Source organism: Chanodichthys erythropterus, chromosome 16 (assembly GCF_024489055.1).
Source record: "Chanodichthys erythropterus isolate Z2021 chromosome 16, ASM2448905v1, whole genome shotgun sequence".
In the NCBI taxonomy this organism is placed as follows: domain Eukaryota; kingdom Metazoa; phylum Chordata; class Actinopteri; order Cypriniformes; family Xenocyprididae; genus Chanodichthys; species Chanodichthys erythropterus.
In genome coordinates, this window is record NC_090236.1 from 48,092,785 (window position 1) to 48,104,362 (window position 11,578).

General features: G+C 38.5%; 1 protein-coding gene across 1 annotated transcript in view; it reads right to left on the bottom strand.

The window, feature by feature from the left end:
* mier1b (mesoderm induction early response 1b, transcriptional regulator) overlaps nucleotides 1–11,578 on the bottom strand; it is a 233,968-nt gene that overhangs the window by 109,304 nt on the left and 113,086 nt on the right. The window lies entirely within an intron of this gene.

The following is an 11,578-nucleotide window of genomic DNA, read 5'->3' on the forward strand; positions in this document are numbered from 1 at the left end:
TGTAGTGAAGGCCGGTGATGTTGTGGGTTGTGGCCACTCACTTCTTCCGTTGCATGGCAGTTCTTGGATGGGGGACTCTGTTGTGCTCAGCTGTGGTGATGCTGAGGGAGGCCCCTCCCTTCTTAACTCTGGTTTCTGGGTGTGAACATGTTTAAGTTCATTTCTAACCATGTAGAGCTTGCCGTTGGCATCGTCTAATTGTTGGTTTAGATGGTCCATTTCAGTGCTGTACCATTTCAAATGGTCTTCCAGAGCATAGATTTTAAAGTTCTTATCTTTAATGTCAGAATTGGCATTTTCTAGTTGGTTCACCAGGTGACATTGGACAGTCTTTAATTCTTGCTTGTCACGTTCCGCAACTGCAAGGGCTTCTTGGAGCTTGTCAACTTGTTCCTTTGTTTCTTGCTCCACAAGTTTGTCTTGAGCTTTCACCTTGTGCTGGTCTGCGCAGCGTTGGATGTGCATCAGCTCTCTCAGGAACTCAGTGGTCTGACGTTTGAAGTCGTCTTGGACTTTCACTTCCAGCTTGTCTATGCGGCTCTGGGCACGTGTCAGCTCCTCCTGTAGGTGGGTGATGTGCTTGTCGCTTAGTTTCAGCTGGGCTGTGAAGGCAATGCTTAGAGAATTGGTTATCTTGCCTAGTTCAGTGTGGTCTTGGTTCTGGCTTGAATCATGCGTCGGGAATCTTCTCAGAATTATGATTATTATTAAAAATAATAACAGTTCAATTGTCTTTGGCATGAGGCAGTTTGTAATGCCGCTGAGCCAGGCGTCCACATCTTGGGCAGTGGAGTTTTCCGTCTGCGACATGTTGGCACGCTGGGGAGAAGAGACTAACACAGATCTGTGTGGGGTGCAAGCCTATATGTGGTGGAACAGCTAAGTGTCGTTCAGTGAATGTACACCAATCGTGAAGTGTGATGGCTACGTGTTGGTCTCAGAGTGTAGACAGGTAGGCTAGTGATGAGAAGGCTTTGTCACTCAACTGAGTAAGAGAGAGAAAGAGAAAAAGTTAAAACAAATTTCAATAGATGAAATATTTTCTATAAATATTTTCTATTAATGAAAAACTGTTTTCAACTCGTGATGTGAGGACTTTGTCACTCAACTGAGAAAGGGAAAAGAGAGAAAATGTTAAAACAAATTGTGTTTTTTTTTTTTTTTTTTTTAATTTAGAGAAATATTTATTTCAAATAAATATTTTCTATTAATGAACAACTGTTTCTAAAACTAAAAGAAAAGAAAATATATATATTATTGTTTATGTTCGCAAGGACAATAATACAATAATAATGCTGATACCTCTTTTCTTAGTTTGACAGGATTGACACCACACACCTTCGGTTGAACTGCTTACCAGGGATGCTGTGAAGGCAACGGTTGCTCAACACTTATCTCTGTTAAATGTTCTTGGAGGAAATGTCAAAATTTAAATTGCGTTTACAAATGCAGGGAGTATGGAGAACACAAAAGGGTTTGATTAAGATCAAATACCTAATGAATTATATCTTCGGAAAGATTGTGTTTCTCTTTCTTTAGAATCGATTGATGGTTCGTCCAAGCTTGATCCCTACAAATCTGAAGAATAAGATGGAAGAAAGGAGGATAGAACAGGAAAGACGTGAGGAAAAGGAAAGGAAAGGGGAGGAGACCAGATCCACAAATGGCTCTGAAGCCTTTGTCTAATTACGAGTATAGAATTGGTAGTTGATGAACAACTAAACACATGAGAATAAAATTTTTAGTAAAGAGAGGGTTGTCTCTGATTGATTTAAAACTCGTAAGATATCAATGTCTCCTATTGAGGCTCAGGTGTGTCGTTCCTAAGCTAGAATACGAAGAGGAAAGGAAAACGGTAAGAAAGAGAAAACAAATGACAATAATGGGATGAGATAAGAAAAAGGGAATTAAACAAAGAGGTAAATGAATAAATAAAATAGAGTGGCTAAGTGTATAACCAAGAAAAGGAAAAGAAAGATATAACGCAATAAAATAATGAACAAATGTGAGTCAAAATTAGGAAAACTTTGGTGGAATAAGTTTGCTTAAACTTTTAAAGTTCAAGGCTTGAAGTAATTAGATCTAAAATATAATTTTAGTTATGAAATTAGAAATAATGGAAATTTGGAAATGTGGAAATCATTTAAAATTACTTTCTAGAAAAATAGGATTTCAATTTAAATTTAATTAGTTTTATTAAATTCAAATTTGACAATTAAAAATTGTAAGCCAGTATTTCTTTTTCAAGTCAAATGCAGGTAAAACGATTAATAATTGTAAACCAATATTTTTCTATTTAAAGTAAAATATAGGTAAGGTAATCAGTGAGAAAGTCAAGGGGAAAATAAGAAGGACAGACCAACAAGTGTACATAAAATTGAAGTGTTTTAAATGGTTAAATCACTTAGTTGCTAAAACAGACACTGCGTTCACACAATGATGTTAATTAACTAGCTTAGCTTCGAGGCTAAAGGCTTTAGCATATGAACTTCAATGTAAACAACTGCAGAGGTTAGCTTTAGCAACACCGTGCGGTTTGTTTACAATGACGTTCTTCCGGAAGCGTTGGTTAAGACTTCCGTGCCACGACTGTAACTATGGCGACCAAACAAAATGATAGTGGCGAACATGTGAATTACATCAAATACATGTAACTGTACAAATGAAAGACACATGCACGTACAATCAAGCGTTACGTGAAATGTCGGCGCATTTCAACTCTATAAATAAGAGACACCACTCGTAGCTGTTTTACGACGTGGGGTTTAAACTTTAAGTGATAGCTTTCTGCTGTAATAGATGGAAAAATCGCGACCTCGGAGGGTCTCTTTGCGTGCAAAATATAACAGTTTCAAATCACTTAAATTGCGCTCGGACATACGTAGTGTTACACGAGCTCAAACAAGCAAGCGTGTAGCGTTTAGCAAAAGGGAGAATATAGCAGATTGAGTACAGTGGAACACGCACTATAACCAGTTTAGCTATAAATATAAAACAAGCAAGCGTATAGCGTTACTGTTTTACAAAGGGAGAATATAGCAGATTTAGTACAGTGGAACACGCACTGACACTTTAGCTATAAATATATGGTTTTAGAAACAGATCGAGGAACACGCTCGATCTTGCCGTTCTGTGAGGAGAGTATTCGTCCTGCACAGACTATTTTAACTAAATGCAGTTTAGTTTCAATTCAGCTCTCTGATACACAATAACGTTATTATAGCTATTTGAATGACGCTGGAACACGCAGACATCAGGATAGCTATAAACAAGGCATTCTAGAATTTAAGGAACACGCTTAATTCTTACCTTATAGTATGTGTGATACAGATCTGAAATTTACTGCAGACTGGAGTTTAGAGACAAGACAGCAGACTGGGGTTACAGCTCTCACTCATTCAAGCACTCGTTCAAACGGACCGCGCCGTGCGCGCTGCATACGTCACACAAACACTGAGGGGTTTAATAATTTGCGTTGATAAAAAGAAAAATGACTTGATATGTGCTCCAAATTTAGATTAAACTGTCCGCATTCTCCACCATTACTGTAGGGAAAACACCCTAGGAAGTAAAATTAGCTCAAATGAAATATTTAGGGAATTATAGAGTTTTTTAGATTACGACCGAGCAACTGATTCGTCCAGCGTTCATTTGCTCGAGCCGTAATAAGCTCTTGTAACGGATATAAATATCCAACAATCGTGAAAACACTGATTAGAGCACGGTAACTTGATCACAGTTTAAGACATTAAATCATAAAGCACATAATACAAGACACTTTCCTTTTAAAATCTACAAGAGATTTTATTTATTCTAACACAAACTAATCTAACACAAAGGCACGCACACACACACACACACATTCATACGCGTTGCAGTAAGAAGGAAATGGGAGAGAAAGAGTTTTGAAAGAGAGAGAGAGAGAGAGAGAGAGAGAGTGATCTGATTAACCGAATTCCTATCAATGCATTTCAAGGACCAGAACGAACCATGAATCATTCATTTATGCACCAGTTCAGTTTTGGTCTGGAGGTACTTGCTTGCGTTGACTTAAAGGTGAATTTCCCTCGTCGTGCAGAGAGGGGTTTCCCAAGTCGATGATTGGTCCAGATCAGGTCCGTGTGGAACAATGAAGGAAGTCTCTTTGTCGCTGGAGTTGAAGCGGCAAAAGTCGTTGGTTGAACTTTGCGGCGAAACGTAGGACACAAGACTTTCAGCGGTAAAGGAAAATTAAGTAAAGAAAAGTGAGTGAAGGTTGGATGGCTTGAATGAGCGGCTGGTCTGTTCTTCTTGTTACTCCATTGTTCTTGGTACTCTGGTCATGGTTTCTCTTACCAGAACTAACCAACTCCAGTTCGTTTACTAACCAACTTCTCTCTTTCACTATCTTGCCATATGATTATTTAAACTGAGTTGTTTGTCACACCTCAGAGGAGTCTTGGCCAATCAGACATTGACCCGTTTCAAGAGGGCCTTCCTCTGCCCCCAATAAAACCTAAGTGTTACATCCCGGTCTGTCTCTGCTTTAGCAGAGTGCCATTTTAACATAATTGCTATTAAATGGAATACAATACATTTTAAACAGATTTCATTCAAGTCAGAATATAGGAAAGGGAGAAAGAATCAAATTAAGTCCAAATAAGGCATACTTCCAGTCATTCAGTCAAGAGTTAATGCATTTACACGAATTATGAGTGTTCTAAAGCCTAACTGTTTACAGGTAGTACTTGTGGACACATAATGCAAAATGTATGTAGTTAAAAGATGTTTGATAAGTCCGTTAAAATTGTTGGAACAATTTTGAAGCAGATTTATTTGTTCAACAGTCTCTTTGGCTCTCCTGTGAAGTAAGGAAACAAAAGGGTCTGGATTGTCTCTCTGTCTTCTTGGGTGACCCTTTGGTATGTCGCTTCTGCTATCAGGAAGCATGTGTCGTAAAAGTAATCAGCCTGGCTTTATCTGCAGACGGTCCGGAGCCAGAACCTCAATTCTGAATTAGAATTATGTTTTGAAAGAATCATCTAAATGATTCATTTGTCTGGTTCGTCCACAGTTCTTACACCTGCTTTTGCAGCTAGTCCAAAACATTGTAGCCAAGCTTTTAACTAGGTCAAGAAACGTGACCACGTTACCCTAGTAATGGTGTCTCTACACAGGCTTCCTTTGAAGTTAACAGTTGATTTTAAAATGATTCTTTTTGCCCTATCAGGTGTAGCACCCCAACATTTTCTTGACCCTCTTCACCCTTACTCACCTGTCAGAGTACTCAGGTCTTGCACTCAATTACTGTTGAATGTACCCCACTGCCTAAGCATTTTCTGTGGTTGACCCTCTGGAATTGTCTTCCTTACCATGTGAAATTAGCACCATCAATAGCAGTTTTTAAATCATTATTAAAAACTTTTTTTTGTATTTCAATATGCTTAAATATTATATGCTTTGGGTCAACTTCTGTTCTTATAAATGTGCTAAATAAATAAAGGTTGACCTGTCCTGACTTTTCCAGTTATGACCTGTTTTTTTTTGTTTTCTTTCTTTTTTTCACTTCATGCAGTTTCTCTGATTGGATAGCTATCCGATCGTGAAAAGACCAGGTCTAAATGCCTTCTGAAATGCTTTTGAGATTAATTTAAAGCCGATCACTCAAACCACTTCAGGAGGTGGTCTGAGATGCATTCCAAAGGAAACCAGAAAAGTGTAAATTCATCTAGTTGTTAAAGCCACATATATGTAAGTTTTACTCCTCCAAAAATGGTAAAAAATAAATAAATAAATAAACATGTCAGAGTGTGTTGCCATGTTATAGCTCAATACTCAGTCATCTTCATTAAAATTAGCGAGACTAAATTAATGTACCAGTGCTGGTTCCGCTTTCTCTCCAGTCGCGGTCTTTGATCTTGAAATTAGCTGATGATAAATAAAATGCAGCTCATATCTGTTGCTTTATGATGTTAAATTTGCATATAGCGCAGGAATTGAAGATCAGATTTATATTCGGTTTGGCCAAGTGTAAATGGAACTGTATTATCAAATCAGATAACTATCCAATCAGTAAAAATGCATGAAGTGACCAGGTGTAAACAGAAAAAGAGAAACGTGTCTTGGTAGCCAGATATGACAGCGCTACTGCAACATGCATAACATTGGCCACAGATATGGCTCACCGCAGATGAGTAACTAAGCATCTCTTCAGCAAGCTGATGCAAAAACTGCCACAAACTAAACTGCATCCTGCAGTGCATCCTGTATGTCATTAAATTCCCACCTAAAGTACTATGGTCACGAATCAAAAATTTAAAAACACATGCAAAAATATATTGCACGAACTGAAATAGGGCTGTAATGATTTCTCGATTAAATTTGAATACTCGATTTGAAAAAATCCTCAATTTCAATTTGCCGTGTTGAGTAACTAGTAAAATACCGGAAGTGGCGCTTTCCATGGACGAGAATCCATGAAACACATTATTAGACCGTTTTCTAAGGCTGCACAATATTAAACCCATTTAAAAATCATAATAATGCATAATGCTATTGTGACAAAGGCTGTGAATAAATTAAATGTATGCGCTGCAGGTTTAATATGTGCTGTAATTATTTACATACGTGTAGGTTATCCATGTGCGTCTCAGAGCGTCTCCATTCACAGTAAATGCTGCTTCATGTAAACTGAGTGGTGCATTTCAAACTCCATCTCTGCATATGCTGTGTGTTTGGATTGCTTTGTTCATCTGGAAATGCAATGTGCGAAATTTAATCAGATTTGTAAGGGAAGTCCTCTATAAATCTTAGCAAGCGCAAGAGAATACATTAGAGAATGTTTCTTCTGTGCTAACTGCTCGTTGAGACTTCAAAATATAAGTTTAAGCCCACGATTAAGTCCAAATGTTCTTGTTCAAGAAATTACAGTGGTTGTAGCATTTCTGTCGTAAAGAAATGGCCAAATATTAAAGATTAATTGGACGGTTGAAATAAATGTTGAAATGTTGGTCTGGCGCGATTACTCGAGGAATTGTTAAAGTATATTGCTGTATATTGCTCGTATATGTAAACTGCCTGCATATTTTGTCATGAGTAGAGTATCATATACACTGTGCCAGAATAATGATTTATTACCCTAATTTATGGTTTAATTTATGACCATATTTCTGTGTGTTGTCAGTCAAGCTGGCTGGACAGTGGATGTCAAATATGTTTTATGAGGGCTGTGAGCCTTGATTGGCAGGTCAGTGGTTGTCAATGGTTGTTTTTTATGGCTGAATTTATGCCTGTTGTCCCCTGATTGGTAGGTCACGAGTGTCAATGAGATATAGGGTGAGTTGGATTTATAGTTAGATAAATGGGTAAATTTATGGAGGTTGTATCTCAGCCCAGATTTGGCATTTTTATGACATTTTGGTGAAATCCTGGTCCTGTTATTTAAATAAGGTGTATGGGGTACATTTGTTGAACACAGAGGAGATTCTGCAAGTCATCTGTTACAATGGGTAGTCCAAGCACCCCTAAAACTACAAGAAAAGTGATGTGTATTTCACCAACAAGAGGCCCTGTTGAAATGGGTGAAAAGTTGAATTTTGCACCAAAGAAGAGACAAAGCGTCAGTTTGACAAAGTTTCTTCATGAAGATATGAAATTTGTGAAACGTGATTTCTCAATGTCTGGTGGACGCGTCGGGCGCTATGTGTTTGACAAAGTGATGCGGGTTGTAAAACTCTACGCTGTGGATGTTGGAGATGAATTTACATCACAGGAGCCGTGTCTGATTTTCCCTGCGAAAGACTGGTTTATTTTTTTCAATTACGTTTGGAGAGATCTGAATGACTGTGGCGACGAACCGTTGTACATCGCAGAGTGGGATGGTGTGAGTCCTGACACGAGATTTCGTGTGGTCGGTGATCATAGTAAAAAGCTACCAGACGATTGTGTCTATATATTTTGCTCCAACGAAAAGACAAATCTCTGTGAACGTGTATGGCCTATCCCTGAGACTGAGCATTACGTGTGCTATGACATGAAATTTTTGTTTCAGTGGAAAGATATTTGTCTGTTTGACAATCTTTTTACCTGTATTAACAAGATGTTCAGATGGTGTGATATGTACGATCGCTACAACAGTGTAAAGGTGAAATTGTTTCATCCTGAGCAGGGCGTTACCAGCCAAGAAGACCGCCTCTTAAGTCCGCCCACTTACTACAAACATTAAAACATCTGCAGGATTGGTACACTCACTACATTCATTCACCATGTCTCAAGAAACTGCATCTAACTACTGCTACACCAGTACCTCTGAGACTGGACCAGCTATGCCTGACGATAACGCTATGCCATTTGAACCCCACCCACAAAGTTATGACATAACAATGTCTAATGACAGTGCTAAATCGCAGGAGTCCCACCCACAAACTTATGACAACAGCTGGCTAGATAAATTTTGCATGGATCTGGGATATCACAACCTGACTTTCCTTACAACACCGTACGGGAACACAGGAGCAGTAGCTGGAGCTGCAGTCTATGGTGGGGTTGACGACACAGACGGAATTATTCGGTCTGATGGGTTCAGAATCATAAAAGCAACTGTTGTGGTCCTCCTGGAACATCTCATCAACAAAAAGCTAAAACAGATTTGCTTGGGTTGTGAGGTGGAGCACCCGAGTCAGATTAGACATTCCTGTTTGTTTGAACCTGATGCCTATTTCTTTGACACATACTTTGAGGAGCTGACTCATAATCTAATTAAACCAGGACTCAAACACATCATAGCTCAGGCACTGAACCGGTGTGGTTTAAGAATTCATCCCCAAAGGATTCAGGGGTCAGTGGATACTATTTTGCACAAACTGCGTGACGAAGTTTACATTGTGGAAAAACTTCGTGAAGTAAGAGAGAAAGTTGTGGATGTCAGCAGCGAACAGATTGTCTATGACGCTGTGGACAACTGGAAGGGGTCCGCACAAGTTGTCTGACTGTGATACTGAAATGGGGAATACATGTTGTGCAATGGGGCTGGCAAAATGTTTACTTAAACGCCGTATTAGATGCGAGTTGACAAACTTGTTGTATAAGATCATTAATGACTGTGTTGATGTGCCTGTTGCTGTAAATGGATGTGGTGTAGACCCCAAACGTTTAACAAATCTCAAGAACCAAATGTCTGGTGTAAGAGGCATGTCTAATGAGTGGACTGATATAATGCATATGTGTATTAATAAAGGTGAGCCAATTTGTGCAACAATTAGAAAAATACTAGACCTGGTCACTGAATGTGGGAGCTGTATTAGAATTGCTGACATATTGTGTTTGTGTACATATGTGACTGATTTGTGTGTAATCACTGTGTCAAAAAAAGACCAAACTAATGTATGTGAAATTGTTGAAACTTTAATTGAATACATTCTTGAGAAAAACTTTGTGATGTGTATAAGATTTTTACAGTACCTGGATGATGTATGAGATTATTGTACTCTCTTTTACTGAAAATAAAAAGCCAGAACATGTATATTATCTGAGTTATTCTTTTGTGGAGACTGAACCAACAATATGTCCGAAGAAGAAATAAAAAATATTTATTACACACCTTGTAACCCTGGTTCTTTAGGGGGTAAAAAACGTTTAAAAGATGCTGTTTTAAAAGAAACAGGTGTTCCTTTATCCGACAAACAAGTGTCGGACTGGCTCGCTGGTGAAGATGCTTACACGCTGCACAGAACAGCACCTGTGAAATACAAAAGGAATCGTGTCTTTGCCTTCGGCATTGATTTTCAATTTCAGGCAGATCTTGTTGATATGTCAGCATATTCCAAAGAAAATGACAACAATCATTTTCTCTTGACATGTATCGACCTGTTTAGTAAATATGCATGGACGCGTGTTTTAAAAAACAAGAGCGGGGGTGAAGTGACTAAAGCTTTTGAATCCATATTGAATGATGGACGAAAACCATTGCGATTACAGACCGATAAAGGGAAGGAATTCCACAATAAACACTTTCAAAATCTAATGAAAAAATATAACATTATACATTTTACACCTGCCACTGAATTAAAGGCATGTGTTGTTGAGAGGTTTAATAGAACGTTAAAGGGTAGAATGTGGCGGTATTTAACAGCTATAAACTCCAAACGCTACATTGACATTCTTCAAGACATAACGGATGTATATAACAGTAGCTACCATAGAAGTATTAAGATGAGGCCAATCGATGTGAACAAAGAGAATGAATCTGTGGTGTTTCATAATCTATATGGCTCTAGCGGTGTTCGCTGTGTGGCCCCCAAATTTAAATATAAAATTGGTGATGTTGTCAGAATTTCTAAAGTAAGAGGCCCGTTCACGAAAGGGTATGAGGAAAACTACACACAGGAATTTTTCACAGTAACAGCATGCATCCCCCGTAACCCGCCTGTCTACAGATTGCGTGATTATGACGGTGATGTCATTGATGGGGTTTTTTATGCAGAGGAATTACAAAAAATATTTGTGAAAGATAACAAGACATTTAAAGTGGAAAAAATTTTAGATAAGAAGAAGAAGGGGCGTAAAACAATGGTGCTGGTACAATGGCTCGGATGGCCTGCAAAATTTGCATCGTGGGTTGATCAGAAAGAGCTGGTGGATGTACAAGTGCCATAAAAACAAAATCCTGCATAACATGAATACATTAGTGTAAAAACCGGTCATGGCTGAGGGTGGATTTTATGTCACGCTCCCCTGCAACGCTTCGTTAACTGCTTATCCAGAAAATACCATATCTAGCTATACAACCAGATTAGCAAGAACTATAAACCTAAAAGGTGAATGGGAAGTTGGTTTGATCGAATTTGAATATCCTAGAAGCTGGTATACTTTTAATGAAGAAGATGCAGCTTTCATCTTCAACTATGGGGAAACAACAACAACAGGTGCAAATAGTGAGGATCACACCCCTGAATACACCGCTGAAGGTAAAGAGATTGAGATCTTCATCTTCAGGGATAAAAAGATATCAAATGTACTACACAGGTTAAAAGCTGGATATTATGACGACATTGTTTTTTTGATCAGGGAGATCAATGCAAATCTACCACCACATGTGAGTTTTGGTTTTGACCATGTTAAAAACAAAGTGTTTCTGAAAGGTCCACCAAAGACATCGCTCACATTTTACGGAAAATTGGCCGTTATTTTAGGATTAAAACCGGGGGTTGCAATAGAAACTAATGATCAACCTATTGAAAACCACAGTATTGGATACAAGTCTGTGACGTATGCACCTCATCAATCAGATATAAATGGGGGGTTCTACACTATATATATATACGGATATAATACAATATCAATCAGTTGGAGACCATCACGTCCCACTACTAAGGTGTGTACATATAGATGGTGAGAATAACAAAATTGTTAGTGTTCGATACGACAGACCACATTACGTCCCGGTTAATAAATCCTCCATCACAGAGATATGTATACAGGTGAAAGACGATCAAAATCAGGACATACGTTTTAGTTACGGAAAGGTGACGTGGCACCTGCTGTGAGGTTGGGTCATGCTCAAGCTCTGCTTACAACAACAGCAAAATACCCTGTGGACCGC